This window comes from Pongo abelii, chromosome 12, assembly GCF_028885655.2.
Source record: "Pongo abelii isolate AG06213 chromosome 12, NHGRI_mPonAbe1-v2.0_pri, whole genome shotgun sequence".
Taxonomy (NCBI): domain Eukaryota; kingdom Metazoa; phylum Chordata; class Mammalia; order Primates; family Hominidae; genus Pongo; species Pongo abelii.
In genome coordinates, this window is record NC_071997.2 from 27,800,718 (window position 1) to 27,821,608 (window position 20,891).

General features: G+C 39.1%; 1 pseudogene; it reads right to left on the reverse strand.

The window, feature by feature from the left end:
* Positions 1-146: 146 nt before the first annotated feature.
* The window catches only part of LOC129047330 (ranBP2-like and GRIP domain-containing protein 4), a 56,074-nt pseudogene continuing 35,329 nt past the window's right edge, over positions 147-20,891 (reverse strand).

Below are 20,891 nucleotides of genomic sequence, written 5' to 3' on the forward strand. Positions count from 1 at the left end.
TTTAGAGAAACATCCTAGGCAAGAAGGCTGTAGGAGACACAGAACACTGGATGAGCAGATAGACATTAATTGTTCTTAAAAATGCAAAATATAAAAGCAACGTAAAAGGCGAAGCTCTAAGGTAGATAAAGCAAAGTTACCAAGCCTTTAGAAATGTCTATTTTTTATTTTCTAATCTGCATTTATCTCAAGGATCAACATATTAGAAGTTTCAACAAAGAAATACATTGCTGTCTGGTACAGCGTTAGTGCTGCTAACAGCCTCACTTTTCCCAGAGTTCCGCCTCTTTGGACAGTTTCCTGCAGCATCTTGTTGTGCCTTTCTAGCAGTGTATCATGTTCAGACTGCAATGTTTGAAGTTCAGATACATTAACCTGTAAGTTATTATGGCTATTTTGTAATTTCATTTTTAGCTGGTCAATCAGCATTTCCAGATGTTCCCTAAAACAGAAATACAGTTTTAAAATTTTTTGAAAAAGGTGAATTTGATTTTGTGGTTTCAAATATAGTTTAACCGTTTAACCTTTCAATGCCATACACTTGGATAATTCTAAAGGAAATATAATAGTCTGAAGAATTCAAGACTAGGATTAAATATAATACAAAAGATACTATAGCCAGATTTAAAATCTTAGGCACTACAGATTTACAAAAAATTTCTCCAAAATTTAGAATTTCATATTGAAAAAGGGGCACCAAAATAGCCTATTTTATGTTACAGGACGATGTCAGTTAAAGAAAAAACCTCACACTACTTTTTTTGAGACGGAGTCTGGCTCTGTTGCCCAGGCTGGAGTGCAGTGGCGCAATCTCGGCTCACTGCAACTTCCGCCTCCCAGGTTCAAGTGATCCTCCTGCCTCAGCCTCCTGAGTAGCTAGGACTACAGTTGCCCACCACCATACTCAGCTAATTTTTTATTTTTAGTAGAGACAGCATTTCACCATGTTGGTCAGGTTGGTCTTGAACTCCTGACCTCAGGTGATCTGCCAGCCTTGGACTCCCAAAGTGCTGGGATTACAGGTGTGAACTGCCATGCCTGGCGCACTCACACAGTTCTTAAATTGTTGTTATAAGAATGGTATGTCAGACCAAGTTACAGTGAAAGATAACCCCTGAAGAAAAGCAGGTCTTTTTAGACTTGGAAAAAACACTAGGTGGAAATAGTTAAAATCCTGATTCTGCCACAATGAGTACAATACACTATTAGTTTCTCTTTTTTAAAAATGTATATTATAAGAAAGTAGAAGGAACACAAAACATTTACATTCATATAATGTGAACTCAAAATTTAGGCATGGTCAAAAATGGCTCTTGAAAATGGTGACATTTATATTTATGAAATGTATCAGTATCTAATTTCCCCTTTATATAATGAGCTACTGGAAAGAAAATACCATGTTTCAATCTACAGTCTCTATATTTAATAGATTCCTAAATGAAAGTAACAGAAACATAAACATACAAAAATTTCAGAATAATTAGTCTTGTTTAGAACAGTAAGAGCCAGATGTAAAACTGCTTTGAATACTGAACCGCTCAACACAGATGCCATGGAATGCCCTATCTCTCTCTTACTCCCAGTACAAACAGGATCTGTATGCTAGTTTTAAAGCAGCATAAACAGTATACCATTCAAATAGAACTGAAATGGTCATAAATAAGAAAAGTTTAATTCTAGACCAAAATTCAGTACTAAATTTAAAATTTTTGAAATAAGTGAAATATTTTAAAGCAACTTCTGTTTAACCTAAATTAATGGCAAATAAGTATACTTAGCATTTTAATTTTTACTTCTAAATTTTCAAAATTGGAAAAACAAATCATAATGTAATTTTAATGCTTGTATTTTCTACCATGACAAGATCTTATTAAGACAAGATTGAACTGTGAGCCTATTATCTCATATTCTGGCTTCACTGTGCACTTTAACATCTAATTTTAGAGTTTGCAACAGTGTCCTTTGTAATGAAGTTTCCCTGTTACTGTTTGCAGACACAGTGAAGTCAAGAAATTCTGTTCTCTTTGGTAACAATACACATAATTTCACAGTTAAAAATCATAATAGGATTTTAGGCCGGGTGCTGTGGCTCACGTCTGTAATCCCAGCACTCTGGGAGGCTGAGGCGGGTGGATCATCTGAGGTCAGGAGTTTGAGACCAGCCTGGCCAACATGGTGAAACCCCGTCTCTAATAAAAATACAAAAATTAGCTGGGCACGATGGTGTACGCCTGTAATCCCAGCTACTCAGGAGGCTGAAGCAGGAGAATCACTTGAACCCAGGAAGCGGAGGTGGCAGTGAGCTGAGATTGCACCACTGCACTCCTGCTTGGGCAACAAGAGCGAAACTCTGTCTCAAAAAAAAAAAAAAAAAAAAACATAATAGGATTTTCAATCTACTTGGTGAAGAACCTGCATTGTGGGAGGAAAACTCTGCATATTTAATTTAGACTTTACCTTTCTTGTTTAGCGCCCTCAGTTTCAGCCTGAGACACAGATTTATTTTTCTGTTGTTTTAGAACGTTATGAACTTGGACTTTGTAGCTCTCGAATTCAGAGGTTATAGTAGCTTGTTCTGCCTATAACATTTAAAAGAGAGAAACGTTTTCTATTGTAACAGGGTCCTTCTATTTTCTTTCAGAGATTAACAAATTGAGATAAAAACCTGTTTTTGAAAATGAGAAAGACAGCTGACATTCTTTTTGGTTTCTTGATTAACCTTGCTAAAAAGCATACTTCTGTTGGCTTTACACTTAAAAAATTTTAATTGATACATAATTGTACATATTTATGGGGTACATGTGATATTTTGATGGATGCATACAATGTGTAATAAGAAATCAGGGTAATTAGGATATCCATTGCCTCCAACATTTATCAGGTCTTCATGTTGGGAGGCCTTACACTTTTTAAAGGCCTCTCAATAATACATATTTTCTGATAAGAGATCTGTTTCTACCATGTCTTCTACCCTGGTAGATTAATTTACTAACCATACATTTTATAGTGACACTATGTACTTTTGGAACTTTATAAACATTTTCTCTTATGATATCTCCTCTTTTTATAAATTTGAGAAAAATTAACTCAAAGAAATTAAGTTATTTGAACTTCAGTTTTCAAAACAGGGTGGTTAAGTGTTAAGTTCTAGGTCTTCCACTTTCTTGAAGTGATCTGTAAACTCCCACAACAGTGTTGCCATGATTGCTTAAATAAGAGCTGCATCTAACACAACCACTGCACTGTGTCTGTTTTGGATGATGACAAGAAAGTAGGCCCCCCACAGCCATGCTATTAAAATGTTATTTATAATCATTTAGCCCTAAGAACTGTAACACTTTTCTAATAAAAAAAGCTTTATAAATAAGTGACACATAAATTGCAAAACAAGGTTGAAATGGAAAAAACATCATGTTTTTCCTTTTGGCAAAAAAAGTGATCCAAGTTACGATTAGGGTTGGCATGGGATTGCGGTTAGACCCAGATTAACTGAACAGGTCTTAATCTAATAAGTGCTCTTAACAGCAAAATACTAAAAAGGGAGAGCACAGCCCTGGAGTAAACCAATGACTAGCTGATAATAAAATCCCAGTGGCTTGCTGTGGCTGAAGAACGCACCTTGGCAGCATGGCTCTCTTCCTGTACTGCTGTCACTCTCTGCTGGTACGCACTTAGCGTACGCTGGTGCTGTTCCGCAGAGGTTTTCAGGTGCTCGTGGATTGTGTGCTTCTCTGATGTTATTTCAGCCAGCTGTATCTGGGGGTAAATCTTTAAATTTAGCTTTAGCAAATCCTATCTTCACTAGTTAAAGAGGTTTTCCTTAAAATGCAAACTTTAGGTTTGAGACATAAGTACATATAAGGCATAATTAAGTAGTGAAATATCTTTAGGTATTATTATTGAAAAAGTAGAGACAAGTAGAACATTTTCTCACTAAGCTATCTTTTCTTAAACCAACATCAATTCAAAAAAATAAACATCCCAGACTACATATTTAACATACAATGTTTAAATACTTCAAGACATTATATATATAAAAATATACACAAACATAGAAAATGTATAAAATCATTTTACAAACTGTTCCTTGTGACTGCAATATCATTAAGTTCAAATGCAGGCTTATTTTATTTTGCACTATTCTATAGTATATTACGAATTTCCAAATACGTGAAAATAATCTAGCTTGAGCTAACCAATATACTCCAGTTATATGCCAGACTTGATTTATTGTTGTAACTTCCTCAAAATGTTGAGGAATCTTTCTAGATATCCTTATAGGATAATTAATAAAATCTCTAAATGGTACTTCACTTCTACATGAAAAAACTTTTTTTAATCTTAAAAAGTAAAACCCTTACTTTATAGACTTCTACTTGCTGTTGGCTTGCCTCCAGCTCACCTTTTAAAGATGCTTGAAGTATTAAGTGATCAGTTTCCTACAGAATGAGAATCTTGGTTAAATTTTTTTTAATGTTACTCATAAATAAATTATGAACAAGTACTAAAATACGAAACTGAAAAATTAACATACTGCTTGCTTTGAATCTGCCAGTTCCTTTTTGGTTTTCACAAGCAATTGCTTGATTTTGGTGTTTTTTTCTTCATATTGTTGTACTGAAGACTGTAATGAAGCTAGCACAAGAAATAATTTCAGCAGAAAAAGATGTAACAATTTTTATCAGTGAATTTAAATACACAAATATGTCTTCTTTGTATTGGCTTATCTTTAAGCCTGTTTTAGCTTTTTATTGTGGAATACTTCAAACATATGTGACAGTAGTAACAATAGTGCCATAAACTCTACTGTACCCATCTCCTGGCTGTAACAATTACAACCCATAGACAATCTTAGTTAACCCAGACCAGGAAACAGCAAGGTGCTTAAGAAATGTTGAAGTGAATAAATGTGGACTATAAACATCTTAATGGCAAATAGTTTTACACCCATTCTGGGCCCCCAGTAACATTTATCACTGTGTTAAACACCCGACTGACAGTGAAAGACTGGTGAAATAAACAAGTAATGCCCCCCACCAAATCAAATTGTTATGATGAAATAATTAAAAGGTAAAGTGAATTTTCTTTAACTCACTTATTTCTTCTTCTAGGGTTTCTTGTTTCTGTTTTTGAATTTTTATTTCTTGCTCCAAATCTTCTAACTTGTTGTTTTTATTAGTTAACTTTTGATTTAGTTCTTTCATCAAACGTTCATAATCAGCTATTTCCATATTCATCAATGTGGTCTGTTGGGCATCCTGCACATTTTATAAGTAGAAGATTTACACAATAGTAGATCAGTTCATTTGTAAATTATTTTTTCATTTGTAAAATTGCTAAAATGATGCCACAGCAATAAATGGGTGCTTTTCTGTAATACTGAAATCGTTTACACTGTAACAAAGAAATGAGGAGTTGGATATTTTCTAGTTTTTAATTTCACAAAATATTTTCTAGAAGTTTAACCCAACTTTCTTAGTTTCATTTTATTTCATTATAACTAACTACAACTGACAGTTGTAGCTTGCGGAGCTCTTATTTATAAAATACTAATATGTCAAGTGGCTCTTATAGTACATTTCTTTTTAGCCTCATCTTTGAAGGAGTAAAGTCAGCCAAAGTTTTAAGTATAATACAAATTTCAAGCTTTGACATTAATTAAATCTTGATGTGTCATACAACAATCATGTATACAAAATGAAATGTCAAACCAAAATCTTGTAAATCAGGAGCCTAGATTCTTCTGAAAGGACTGGTACTTAGAGAATTAAGTTAAATTTTCAATTTTTTGAGCAAATAATTTATAAAGCATTATTTTAGTACCACAAGTAACATTCTAAAACACTTCTTTTCAACATATATAGAATAGTTTAACAATGCAGGCTGAGTGCGGTGGCTCACACCTGTAATCCCAGCACTCGGAGAGGCTGAGATGGGTGGATCATTTGAGGTCAGGAGTTCCAGACGAGCCTAACCAAATTGGTGAATCTCCATCTCTACCAAAAATACAAAAAATTAGCCGGGTGTGGTGATGCATGCGTGGAATCTCGGCTACCTGGGAGGCTGAGGCACAAGAATTGCTTGAACTCGGGAGGCGGAGGTTGCAGTGAGCCAAGATCATGCCACTGCACTCCAGCCTGGGCCACAGCGTGAGATCGCAGAGAGAACAGAACAAATAGAACAACAAAACAGAACAATGTGAACATTACATCAATTTTCATCCTAGTGTTTTATTTTACCTTTTTAACCAGCTCTAATTCTTGCATGGTTTTCTGAAGCTGTTTCTTTTCCTTTTGAAGGTGTACCTGAAGTTCTTCAAGTTCATTTACAGTAGTGGCATGTTCCTGAAATTAAAAATAAAAACAACCCACACAACCCAACCAACATTAAAAAGGTATTTTTAAGGGGCTTTAAAATAAATCTGACAGCCTGGCATGGTGTCTCACACCTGTAATCCCAGCACTTTGGGAGGCTGAGGCGGGTGGATCACAAGGTCAGGAGATTGAGACCATCCTGGCTAACACAGTGAAACCCCGTCTCCACTAAAAACACACACGAAAAATTAGCTGGGCATGGTGGTGACTGCCTGTAATCCCAGCTACTCGGGAGGCTGAGGCAGGAGAATGGTGTGAACCCGGGAGGTGGAGCTTGCAGTGAGCTGAGATTGCGCCACTGCACTCCAGCCTGGGCGACAGAGTGAGACTCCGTCTCAAAAAAAAAAAAAATAAATAAATAAATAAAAAATAAAAAATAAAAATAAGTAAATAAATAAAATAAATCTGACATGCTAAAATACAGAAAGTTTGGTAATATTTCAATGTTTAAAATGTATACACCCCCAAATCACAGCATGGATTCTCAAATTTATGGTTGGTATTAAGGAATTAATGAACTCTGCTGTATTCATAAATGCTACTCTTTAGTAAGTCTTCCCTTCATTTAAATAATATTTTGGTAAATGCATCATATATATGTGACTCAATCTCACAGGATTGTTTTTACCTTTATCTTCTCTTCTTTCTGAAGTTTTTCAGCTTCTAATTCTTTGTCTATCATTGCTTTGGCTCTCTGGACTTCTAAAATCTGTACTTCTAATAATTCGGCATTAGACTGTAGTGTCTCAATACGAGCCAGGAGATCTTCATTATCAGAATTTATTTTTTCACACTGAAATGACACATGATTCATTACTATAAACATGCAGAAAACATATACAGCAGAGGAAGAATGAACAGGTACATTAATGAGAATATTGGCATAGTGTGACAAATGAAGATTTCCAAGTCCATGCTACAGAACGATAATATTAAGAATCAGTTTTAAAATCTGTCATTGAATTACTAATATGGTAAACCTTACAAGAGATCAGGTTGCACTGGCAGAGCAAAGAGCAGAAATGAAAAACAAACAAACCCCCAAACAAACAAACAATTCTCTAGGGGAACTGAGATTAGAATAATAAGCAAGATAGTTGCTAGCTGTTTCGTCTTATTCTTCTCTCCTAAGTGGGAAGGAGGGTGAAGTGGGGGGGAATAAATTCTGTTTCCGACTATATTTAATTTTTTATGCAAAAAGTATTGAGATTAAAATATACCTGTTACAGTTTTCATTTTTGGATTTATTAAAAAATTACCTGCAAAGTCGAATTTCTTAATTGTCTTGTAAGGTCTTCAGTATGACGCTCAAAATTATCAGCACGTTCTTTTTCCACATCCAGTTGCTCTGACTGCTTTTCATATTCTAATAAAAGATTCTTCAATAAAAGAAGGATTTAACTTTGGCATATTATTATGCATTCAACAGGTCAGACTTCATCATCAAGCCACCTTAAGATTCATGAGTCCATTCCGGATGCTTAAAATATTTACCCAAGTTGAACAGAATACCTAACTGGCATTAGGTAATAAAATTAGCATATTTTGGGTAACTTTTAGTATTGGAGGGTGGGGGAAACATATGAAAGGAGAAGAAAATTTTAAATATAAACAATATAATAGCTCCAAGGTTAAATATTCTACTCATTAACAAAAATGAACTTCTGAAATGTAACCACAATTTAAGGATAGATAAAACGTTTAATAAACACAATTTAAGGACAGAGGATAAAAAGTTTAACCTGGATACCTAACTCTACCTGAAGAATTCTGATGAGAGAAATATTCCAGGCCTGACCTAATATAAGGTAAAGGTGCTAATGAAAGAACACTGGAAGACATTCATAGATTTAGTCTCTCACACTCTGCAGTGACACTTTCAGTATTTCCTGAAGAATCCAAAGCCAACTGAATTTTCTTTGATATTCCTAGTTGGCCTACTGAAGGACAGAATGATCAGACTTTTTTGCCACACACAAGCTAATTAGGTTATCCACCAAAATATGTAAATGAGATTCAGTTTCGAGATTGCATGTAGTTCTTTTTCTCTCTCTCTCCTTCCTTATAAATCCTGTTTTTGCCTTTGTTTCTGGAAAACTTCTATTTTCTTCCCATAAATGTGCCTCCAAAATTACTAGCAAAATGGTGTTTTAAAAAAATTTTTTAACTTTTAAGTTCAGGGGTACATGTGCAGGTTTGTTATGTAGGCAAACTTGTGTCACAGGAGTTTGTTGAACAGATTATTTCCCCATCCAAGTACTAAGCCTGGTACCCATTACTTATTTTTCCTGATCCTCTCCCTCCTCCTACCCCTCCACCTTCTGTTAGGCCCCAGTGTCTGTTGCTCATCTGTATGTGTCCATGTGTTCTCATCATTTAGCTCCCACTTATAAATGAGAACATGTGGTATTTAGTTTTCCACTCCTGCATTAGTTTGCTAAGGATAGTGGCTTCCAGCTTCATACATGTCCCTGCAAAGGACATAATCTCATATTTTTTTATGGCTGTGTAGTATTCCATGGTGTATATATACCAATTTTCTTTATCCAGTCTACCACTGACAGGCCCTTCGGTTGATTCCACGTCTTTGCTATCATGAATAGTGCTGCAGAGAACATACACGTACATGTGACTTTATGACACAATGACTTACATTCCTTTGGGTATATACCCGGTAACGGGATTGCTGGGTCAAATGGTATTTCTGTTTTTAGGTCTTTGAGGGATCTGTTTTCCACAATAGCTGAACTAATTTACAGTCCCACCAAAAGTGTAAGTGTTCCTTTTTCTCTGCAACCTTACCAGCACCTGTTATTTTTTTGACATTTTAATAGTAGCCATCCTGACTGATGTGAGGTGGTATCTAATTGTGGTTTTATTGCTAGCACACTGTTTATGTTTCCTTGCAAAGTTTATATTTGGAAGTTCCACTGAGATATTATGCGTAAAACAGAAACGACATTAACCAAGAGGACTGTGAAGCCTGGCAGTGGCTTTCCTGTGGACCTGGACCTCTTGTGTCCTTGGCTCACCTCCACAGGCTTCTCTGGTGGTTTTTTTTTTTTAAGATAGAGTCTCGCTCTGTTGCCAGGCTGGAGTGCAGTGGCGCGATCTTGGCTCACTGCAGCCTTCGCCTCCCGGGTTCCAATGATTCTCCTGCCTCAGCCTCCGGGGTAGTTGGGATTACAGGCATGTGTCAACACAACCGGCTAATTTTTGTATTTTTAGTAGAGACAGGGTTTCACCGTGTTGGCCAGGCTGGTCTTGAATTGACCTCAGGTGATCCGCATGCCTCAAGCCTCCCAAAGTGTTGGAATTACAGGCATGAGCCACTGAGCCCGGCCTCTGCTGGGTCTTGTGTGGCATTTATGCTCTTTTGGATCGTGCTTGTGAAATCTTTTTTTTGAGACGGGGTCTTGCTCTGTCGCCCAGGCTGGAGTGCAGTGGTGCAACCTCAGCTCACTGTAACCTCTGTCTCCTGGGTTCAAGCGATTCTCCTCCCTCCGCCTCCCAAGTAGCTGGGACTATAGGTGTGTGCCACTACAGCTAACTAATATTTGCAGTTTTAGTAGATGACAGGGTTTCGCCATGTTGCCCAGGCTGGTCTCAAACTCCTGAGCTCAGGCAATCTGCCTGCCTAGGTCTCCCAAAGTGCTAGGATAACAGGTGTGAGCCACCATGCCCGGCTCTTGCTTCCCAGATCACATCCTTGACTAACGCACTTTTGTTTCTAATTCTCATTTACATATGGTCAATTATTTGACTCAACTGGTGGCTGACTGTTACAATCTGAATTTTGATTTTATAGTCTGTCCATTTAGTGGTTTCAGTGGCAGAAGACAAGACTTGGGAATCTAGAATCCGGCTTATGTTCTATTTTTTTTTGAGACGTTGTCTCGCTCTGTCGCTAGGCTGGAGTGCAGTGGCGCGATCTCAGCTCACTGCAACCTCCACCTCTCTGGTTCAAGCAATTCTCCTGCCTCAACCACCATGTCCAGCTAATTTTTTTGTATTTTTTAGGAGAGATGGGGTTTCCCCATGTGGCCAGACTGGTCTCGAACTCCTGACCTCAGGCAATCCTCAAGCTATGGCCTCCCAAAGTATGTTTTTCTATGTTTATTTATGAGTTTGCTACTTCTTGGCACACATGCATACAGGGTTGAGGTATCACTAGGGTCTTTTCTTTTCCATAGAAAGAAGATTCTGTGCTTGTTTAGTATTTGGGTAGGCTCCTCTAGAAATCAGAGATACTTATCCTCTTAGTCTCTATCTGGCCCTCTTCATTTTTACTCATTCTGGTTCCAATTGCTGTCAATAGCTGTAAAAACTGAATTGCTATGCCAAGGCGTAATAAATAATGGCTCCCTTTGGGAAATTCTGATTTTAATCAAGTATTATTCCTAAGGGGAGTCTTGGAACAAAAACGAATGCCATGCATACAAGAGTCTACTTTCCTTATGCAGGGTAGACACTTCTAAACATCTGAATAATTACAAATTATTGTCCCTCTAGGACTCCTGTGTGTTCAGATCTTTTAATAAACCGATACAAGTTATTACAAGTGATATGAACACTAAAAAACTAGCCAAATTAACAAACTCCAAAAATTACTCAGTATCTTTATAATGACGCATCCTGAAGAACCTAATAGAGCATAGGTATATGTGTTTTTAAAAGTGATCAACATTAATAAACATTTCAGCACCTCTGGTTCTACCTTAAATCCTGTCACATTTTTATACGTAAGTTTATATTACATATGAAAATATGGTAATGAAATTTGAAAATTTAAATTTATACATGACAAAGAATTAGTATGCTTATATATAAAGATCTTATAAATCCATTAAAAAACCCATTTAAAATTTATATATGGGCTTCTTCATAAGAGCAAGTTACATGAGGAACTTGCTTCTTTACATTTTAAGAGACCCTATAATCTATTAATTTCTTCCAGAGGTAGACCAGACATATCAATTTCAAGTAGTTAAATCTATCAATCTTTTCCTTTGTAATTTGTCAAAATACTTTAGGTAGGGGTGCAGTGGTACAATCTCCGCTCACTGCAACTGCCACCTTCCAGGTTCAAGTGATTCTCGTGCCTCGGCCATCCGAGTAGCTAGGACTACAGTCACCATGAGTGTGTGTGCCACCATGCCCAGCTAAATTTTGTATATTTTGTAGAGACAGGGTTTCGCTGTGTTGGCCAGGCTGATCTCAAACTCCTGGCCTCAAGTGACTCACCCACCTTGGCCTCCCAAAGTGCTACAATTACAGGCGTGAGCAACTGCACCTGGCCTAAATTTAGTATCTAAAGTTTGAAAAAGTCTTTTGTATCCAGAAGTCAGTTAAAAAAAAGATCAAGTACTTCACTCCAGGTTTTTAAAAACTATTTTTCACAAAATTTTTTAACCCATCCAGAATACATTTTGCTATGTGGAGTGAAATAAAAACCTAATTCCTTAGAAGGAATTTCTTTCTTCATTGGTTTCTGTTTCAAACTTTACTGAGATGGTATAGCTTAGTTGATGAAACAATAGATCTGGAACGAGACTCCCTGAATTAAAATTTCAGCTCTGCTCTGTTACTTGTTCTGTGACCCTGAGGTTTCTTAAGAAATCTGAGTCTGTGACTTTGAGTTCCTTCATCTATTTATGCCTCAGAGTCCTCACTTGTAAAGTGTTGATGCTAATATACTTGGGGGTTGTTTTGAGAATTAAGTGTATTGAGATATGTAAAGTGCTTAGAAGAGAGCCTGGCACCTGTTTGTTGTTATGCGGAAGTATCACTCTCTTCTGCTACATTAATCTGTACCATTCTTGCATCAGAATTCTACCACATTACTGTAACTGTGATAAGTTTTAGTGTCTCTTTCAGTAGGATGTCACTTTTTTCATTTACAAAAAATTTAGCTACTCTTGCTAGTTTTTTACTTAAAACTTAGAATTCTCTCAAGATCCAGCCAAAAAAACTCTACAATTTTTAACGAATTTGTCTTAGAATTTATAAACCAATCTGAGAACTGATAGTTCAAATAACAGTCATCCTATATAAGTTTTGCAGTTTTCTTCATTAAGTGCCAAAACTTCTCATTTAAGTGCTTCCTAAGATTGGATTTTATGCCTGCTGTGGGATTTTTTTTTTTTTCATCAAATCCTGCCTGATTACCACTCACTCTCTTCTCCCTTCCCACCTTACTTTTTTTTTTTTCTTATGAAGTATTTATTGATGATTCTTGGGTGTTTCTTGGAGAGGGGGATATGGCAGGGTCATAGGATAATAGTGGAGAGAAGGTCAGGAGATAAACACATGAACAAAGGTCTCTGGTTTTCCTAGGCAGAGGTCCCTGCGGCCTTCTGCAGTGTTTGTGTCCCTGGGTACTTGAGATTAGGGAGTGGTGATGACTCTTAAAGAGCATGCTGCCTTCAAGCATCTGTTTAACAAAGCACATCTTGCACCGCCCTTAGTCCATTTAACCCTGAGTTGACACAGCACATGCTTCAGAGAGCACGGGGCTGGGGGAAAGGCCATAGATCAACAGCATCCCAAGGCAGAAGAATCTCTCCTAGTCAGAACAAAATGGAGTCTCCTATGCCCACCTCTTTCTACACAGACAGAGCAACAATCTGATCTCTCCTTCCTTTCCCCACACTTCCCCCCCTTCTTTTCAACAAAACTGCCATCGTCCTCATGGCCCGCTCCCGATGGTCGCTGTCTCTTCGGAGCTGTTGGGTACACCTCCCAGACAGGGCGGCCGTGCAGAGGCGCTCCTCACTTCCCAGACGGGGTGGCGGCCAGGCAGAGGCGCTCCTCACTTCCCAGAGGGGGCGGCCGGGCAGAAGCGCTACTCACCTCCCAGACGGGGTGGCAGCCAGGCAGAAGCGCTCCTCACTTCCCAGAGGGGGCGGCCGGGCAGAGGCACTCCTCACCTCCCAGACGGGGCGGCCGGGCAGAGGTGCTCCTCACTTCCTCCCAGACGGGTGGGGGCCGGGCAGAGGCGCTCCTCACCTCTCAGACGGGGCGGCCGGGCAGAGGTGCTCCTCACTTCCTCCCAGATGGGGTGGCGGCTGGGCAGAGGTGCTCCTCACCTCCCAGACGGGGCGGCCGGGCAGAGGCGCTCCTTACTTCCCAGACAGGGCGGCCGGGCAGAGGCGCTCCTCACTTCCCAGACGTTGGGCGACTAGGCAGAGGCGCTCCTCACATCCCAGACGATGGGCGGCCGGGTAGAGATGTTCCTCACTTCCTATACGGGATGGCAGCTGGGCAGAGGCACTCCTCACTTCCCAGATGGGGCGGCCGGTCAGAGGGGCTCCTCACATCCCAGACGATGGGCAGCCAAGCAGACGCTCCTCACTTCCTAGACGGGGTGGCGGCGGGGCAGAGGCTGTACTCTTAGCACTTTAAGAGGCCAAGGCAGGAGGCTGGTAGGTGGAGGTTGTAGCAAGCCGAGATCACGCCACTGCACTCCAGCCTGAGCAGCACTGAGCATTGAGTGAGCGAGACTCCGTCTGCAATCCCAGCACCTCGGGAGGCCGAGGCAGGCAGATCACTCGAGGCCAGGAGCTGGAGACCAGCCCGGTCAACACGGCGAAACCCCGTCTCCACCAAAAATACTAAAACCATTCAGGCATGGCGGTGCGCGCCTGCAATCCCAGGCACTCGGCAGGCCGAGGCAGGAGAGTCACAGGAGCCTGAGGCAGGGAGGTTGCAGCGAGCCAAGATCACGGCAGTACAGTCCAGCTTCGGCAACAGAGGGAGACCGAAAAAAGAAGGAGAGGGAGACCAAAGAAGGGAGAGGGAGGGGGAGGGGGAGGGCCCCTCTCCTTCATTATAAACAAAAAATTAGTATCATTTCCTAGCTAGGAGAAATAACAGTACACCGTAAGATACAGATTCTTGTTCCACTTCTGCTATTACTCAGTAAAGACACCTTGGGTAAATCAGATAGCCTCTCTTGGCCTCAGTTTACTCATGTCTAAAGTCTTCATTTCTAAGGTCCCTTGGGACAATGACATTATCAGATTCAAAACAGAATAAGGCTCTATGTTCTACAGTAGTGTATAGGCACATTCGTTTTTAGGTCAGGGATTTCTAACCCAGAGCTCACAGAAACTATACGCAAGTATACATCCACTTTTAAGTTAACACTTCACATTTCTCAAAGACTGTATCTTTAAAAATAAAAGATTAAGAGCTACCTTAGCTAGTAATAAAACCGGTATACTTAAAAAAGAAAATTCAGAGATTGTTACTTTATCATTGTACTTGTTTGGCATGGCTAAGATGTGTTACTGGTCACTAATGGTGAGATTTCACTTCCCTAACCTGTTCTTGAAGGCTTTCAACAGATCCCACTTCTTCTTCCACTCTAGTAGCCACACTTCTAAAAATGATCTGTGCAACACATATAATATGCAAGCCGTAGAATGCTGGCTGTTAAAAATGGGGTCCATTTTCAAATACAACATTTTTCTAAACCATGCACAAAAGAACAGCCCTACAGGGACACTCTTCCATATTGTATACATGCCGTTGCCACTACATTTGAATACTGGCAGACGTTAGTGGCTAAAGATAAACATTAGATAAAACATAGGTCTTCACTGAGCAGACCTGAAATAACAGAGCAATGAAGTACATTACAAATCAGCATCCCAGTACATTTTAAAAAAACAAACCAACAAGGGTGTCATGCCACCAGTCAAAAGGTACTTTGCTTAAACTGGCATTCTTTAACATGCATGTTGTAGTGCTAAGTACTTAATTTCATACAGCCACAGTTATTAATACTTTGCTAAGAGCTACCACCTGCTAAAAACTGCTGTTATCTCATACTGAGAATGCTAGTTCTATACCTTTGCTCTCAGGCTGTGAGGAAGGGGTGCTAGTCCAAAAGGCCATGGGATTAGATTTAAAAAGGCTAAAATTAAATCCTAGAAAATAAAGAATATTTTTTAACATTTTGGGAAACAAAATGAATATGCTTTTAAAACATAAAAAGCCAGAATCCCTCAATTTATACCACCAATCTGATTGTCTTACATATTCATTTATCCCTGTAGTTTCATTCTTCGCTCATTTAATAAATGAGCAAGACTGACATACAACATATAAAATGAGAACATCTCAATATCATGTTCTTTTTTTTTTTTTTTGGAGACAAAGTCTCACTCAGTCACTCAGTCAGGCTGGAGTGCAGTGGCATGATTTCAGCTCCCTGCTACCTCCATCTCCTATGCTCAAGCGATCCTCCTGCTTCAGCCTCCTGAGTAGCTGCTAATTATAGGCATGCACCACCATGCCCAGCTCATTTTTGTATTTTCAGTAGAAACAGGGTTTCACCATGTTGGCCAGGCTGGTCTCGAACTCCTGAGCTCAAGTGATCTGCCCACCTCAACCTCCCAAAGTGCTGGCATTCTAGGAGTGAGCCACCGTGCCCAGCCTCAATATCATGTTTTCTGAGTGACAAAAGAAACTGAACAAATGAAAATGAACACTTTAAAAAAAGACTCACGTTAATGCGCATGATTCAAGCATGAGTCCGTATACTGTACTGAGTTCTTTTGCTCTGCCCTAGCATGATAGAAGTATCTTCCAGTTACTGAAACGTCTTAAACTAAGTTCTCTTGCTCTTTGAAACATCACCGTGAACTTATTAAGGGAGAAAAAAAAATTGCTCAAATATTTTGGGGGTGTTCACAAAGCATCATTTATATCCCAACATTAGTATCCTACAAAGAGTCTGCATCAAGCTAAACATTGAAAGAAAAACTGTGCTTAACTTAACAACAAAGTACTTACCCTTTTCTGGTGTTTTAAATGTGTAGTTGATTGAAGATTCTTCCGTTGGAAAGGAAACAAAGAGATTTTTGACTTTGCTATCTGAAGACTGTTCCATATCAGAGTTCTTTGACAGTTCACATTTGTTAGGTTCCACTTTGCTTTCAGATCCACTCTGGGATACTGAACTAGTTTCACTATTGTTACTTTTCAAAGGTGCATTAAAACTAAATCCAGGAGAAACCACTGCTTTTGTTGTTGTTTCAGATGTGCTAGACACTTCAACTTCTGAAGTTGCATCTGCTACATCATCACCCTGAATAACATCTGTCCTCTCTCTTGTGGTTTCTTCTAATACAGCTACAGCAATTTTGCCACATGGTGACTCTCTGGGAGTGCTTGACCGAGAAACATGAGGTGTTATCAAAGAATCTTTTTCCTAGGCTGTTTTTGCTTCATCAAAAAAAAAATTTTTTTAAGCTTTCCAAAAAGAACATATTCTTATCTTATTCTAATTTAATTACCCTTTTTAAAAAAATTATTATTATACGTTTGCTTTTATGGTATATGTGTGCAATGTGCAGGTAAGTTACGTATGTATACATGTGCCATGCTGGTGCACTGCACCCACCAGCTCGTCATCTAGCATTAGGTATATCTCCCAATGCTATCCCTCCCCCCTCCCCCCTCAAAAATTTTCTTAAACGAGTCTGCAACATCCTGTAGTTTAAAACAAACAGCTAAATGCTCTACTTTTCTTTCTCCATCTGCAAAATCACATGCAGTCCACACCCATACTCTTTCGGTTCCTTTCATATTTTGCAAAGTCATGCCTGGAGTTATTCTGTGATTGGCACAAAGTTTTAATACTTGGTCCCTTCTCATCACTATACGAACTTGCTTATTATCATAATTCTGTAAAATCTTTATATCACCAATGCCCCTTTCTTTCCATTGACCAACATCTTTATCATATCTGTAGAGTTTTGCCCTGTGACTAAAAACAACTTGTTCATTTTCCTCACCACTGGATACTTCAACTAGATCAGGTAAAGGAACAACAGGTTCAAAGTACTGTCCATCTCTCTCTTCTTCTTGAGTAACATCAGATTCTTCATCAGTGCCAACTGAAGTCCCACTCTGATTCAACTTGGCAGGAGACTTAGATGGACTCAAAGCAGATTTCAAATTCAAGTTAAATCCTGTTGTTGACTCACCAGAGCGGAAAAGATTTTTTCTCACAGGGCTACCTGCCAATGCAGAAGCATGTACTGACCTACTACTAACACTATCATCCAAAGCATCTTCCCTTAAATCGTAGTTATCCCATTCTAATGTGGGCCCAGTGTTTTCAGGATTGGGTTTTATTGTTGTGTCTGAGGCACTGGCTGCATCTGTATCTGAACCCTTATCCTCTTCCTCAGTGACTTTTGTTTGATCATTTGTCAAAAATGTTTTGATATCTTTCAGTCCACTCTTCATTTCTTCAGCTCTCTGTATTAACTTGGCAGCTCTGCCAGTATCTACAAATTTATGGGGAGTTTGAAGTGGTACGTCTAACAGAAGCCGCTGGCATTCCTCAAATCTCTGCTTGAATTCTTCAGCCAGCTCTGGTGTTTTAAATTTTGCTGCCAACTGCTCTAGTTTGGCATCACCACCAGAGAAATCAATGGCTAACCAGATCCATGCTCTATCTGATCCAGAGAGAGGCTTCAGGTTCATTGTAGTCGTTATCCAATGATTAGCACACACTTTTAGTACTTGTTCTCTTCGCATCAGCATTCTTAGTTTGCCATTGACCTCATTTTTGAGAATTTTTAAGTTCCCCAAACCCCTTTCTTTCCACTGACTTATCTCGGCATCAAATCTAAATAGTTTTACCCGCTGTGAATACAGAACTTTTTCATCTTCTTCTCCTGTTACAAGTTCTACTTTTTCAGGCATTTGAACTACTGGTTCAAAATGGATGTCATCGCTGTCCTCAGTCTTATAGGCATCATCATCTTTCTCAAAATCACCAGAAGTGTTTGCTTTATTGGCCATTTTACCGCATTGTGATGAGAATAATTTTTCTCCAGCACCTGAAAATCCCTTGAAATTGGGCTCTTTTTTGCCAAACTGAAATCCTTCTCTGGAAGTTGATTTTGCAAGATCTGCAAATGTAAACGTGCTACTTGTTTGGCCAACAATCACAACACGACCATTCTTCTGGCTACTAATATCCTGAGCCTGGAAGCCAGTATCATTTCCAAGAGGCTTTTCACTTTTCTTTTCTTGATTTCCTGGTTCCGAAATGCCAAACTTAAATCCATCAGCAGACACAGGGATGGAAAATCCTTCTTTGGTTGACTTAAATTCTGTATTAGAAGAACCCTGAAACATACATGAAGGTGAATTTTCTTGATCCACATGCCCAAATTTGAATCCTTGCTCTGTATTGCCAAACTTAAAAGCTTTTTCTGAGAAATTACTTTTAAATCCTGTTCCCACCTGACTTCCAGAAGAGTCATGCAACTTCATTTCTGAGCCCAATGTGAAAGCTGAAGGAGCTTCTGCAATAGGTTTATAAGTTGGTTTAGAGGCATCACAAGCCACACATTTTAAGCAAGAACTCTCATTTTGTACACAGCAAACACTACAGTCCCACTGTCCTTTCCTGATGAACATTCCTTCAAATCCCCTCTTTGGAGCCTTGCTTATCTTGTTATCATGACTTGTGGGTTCTTTTACAATTCTGACAGCCTGATTTGATGCTGTGGCTACATTTGTTCCTGGGGCTTTTAAAATGCTCTGGGCTTCTTCAAACTTGCACTTAAAAAGTGCTGCTTCCTCAGGAGTTTTGAACCTAATAGCAAGTTGTTCTGGTTTTAGCAACTCATCTGCATAATCAAGGGCATGCCATACAAAAGATCTGTCTGATCCAGCATTTGGTGTCAATTTCATATCTGGACTGATGTAATGATTTGCACAGATTTTCAATACTTGCTCTCGTCTCATTAGAAGGCGAATTTTACCAGATGTTTTATGCCTCAGTATTTTTACATTGCCAATCCCACGTTCTTTCCATCCTTTGGATTCTACATCAAAACGAAACAATTTCGCGCGGTTGCAAAAGAATTCTTCATCTTCCTCACCAGTTTTTACTTCAACCTTATCCGGAAGAGGTACTACAGGCTCAAAGTGAGGACCGTCATCATCATCATCATCATCCCCATGGGCACTTCCTCCATCTGTCTCCTGATTCTTGTTTGCTGTCTCTAAAGTGGGTGTTCCAAATACTGATTTCCCTGGACCATGGAAAGCAAACATATCACTTCGTCGAAAACCAGAATTCTTTTGCTGACTCGACCCCATGTTTTCTGTAAATGAAATTCCAGACACATTTTTGCTTCCAAAATTGAATGTATTTCGAGGCCCAATGGTTTGACCACCAGGAATTGGTTTGGGTCCACTATAGCCATCTCCTTGCAAGGGTTTATCTGAAGTCAGGAGACCTAAAAGGCTTTCACTGTTACTGTAAGCTGCAGGAGGGGGCTGTGTCACAACCTGTGGTGAGGAAAACGTGAAGTCACCATCATTTGATTTGAAATTTGAGTTAAATTTAAAAGGAGCTGGCTGTGTTGTGTGTGCTGGTGTTGGCAAAGATGGCCTTATTCCTTCACCCGGCATGGGCTGAACAAAATTAGTTTTCCCAAATTCTATAGCCTTAGATTCTGCAGATCTTGAAGCATGAGCTGCAATTGGAGGTTTTGTGAAATATCCTGGTTCTCGCAAAGGTGGATTTGTGCTTGTCTGTTGAACATTGTAATTAAAGGAATCATCACCCCTAGGCGATAGAATTCCTGTTGCAGGAGACTCAAAACGCAATGCAGGAGGACCATACATCTCCTGAGAGAACATACAAGCAGAAGAGCTTTGCACTGGCGGTGTGTGCCTCTGTTGCGGATAGGCATAAATATGCTGTTGGGGTGGAAGCCTATTCATGCCATAGACTGGGCCCTAAAAGACAGAAAGTTAAAACATTTTGTAGATTGTCTACAAAACTACAGATAACTAAATGCAAACCAATTCTCACAAACTTCAAACATGAATATGAAGTGAAGAAGATCTCATTAGGGGATGTAGTACACATCATTAACCCGTTTATGCCAGAGGCTGCAAATTTTCTGTGTGAAAAATCAGACCTTCGCAATGACCTTGAGCAGTAGGATATAAATAACTCCCATAAGCTTAGTGTTCCAATAATGGAGCGCTAGGCATAAGTAGGTTAAGAGAAAACCACATTACTACAAAGATACTTGCATATATACTTGGCATATAATGAAAATTAATTATAGCATCTTAAAATCTACAGCTAAAGTCGTAAAATAAATACCTTCTTCATTCCTAAACAATTTATCAAATGATGTTAACAATAATGATGATGATGATGATGATGATAACATTCATTGAGCATTTATTAATGTGCCAGCTGGGCACTGTTCTAAGCACTTTACATTATTATCTCATTTTAATATCCCCAAAAACCCTATGAATTAAGGTATTATTATTATCCTCATTTTACATATGACGCAACTGATGCATTGAGAGGTTAAGAAACTTGCCTGTGGTCAAAATAAGCAGAAGAGCAAGGGTCTAAATGCACCCCAACACTCTGTCCTCAAAGCTGTCACATTCAACTACCACTGTAATATTGAGTCTTCAATCAATTGTTATACATATAGCTGTATCAGGCCC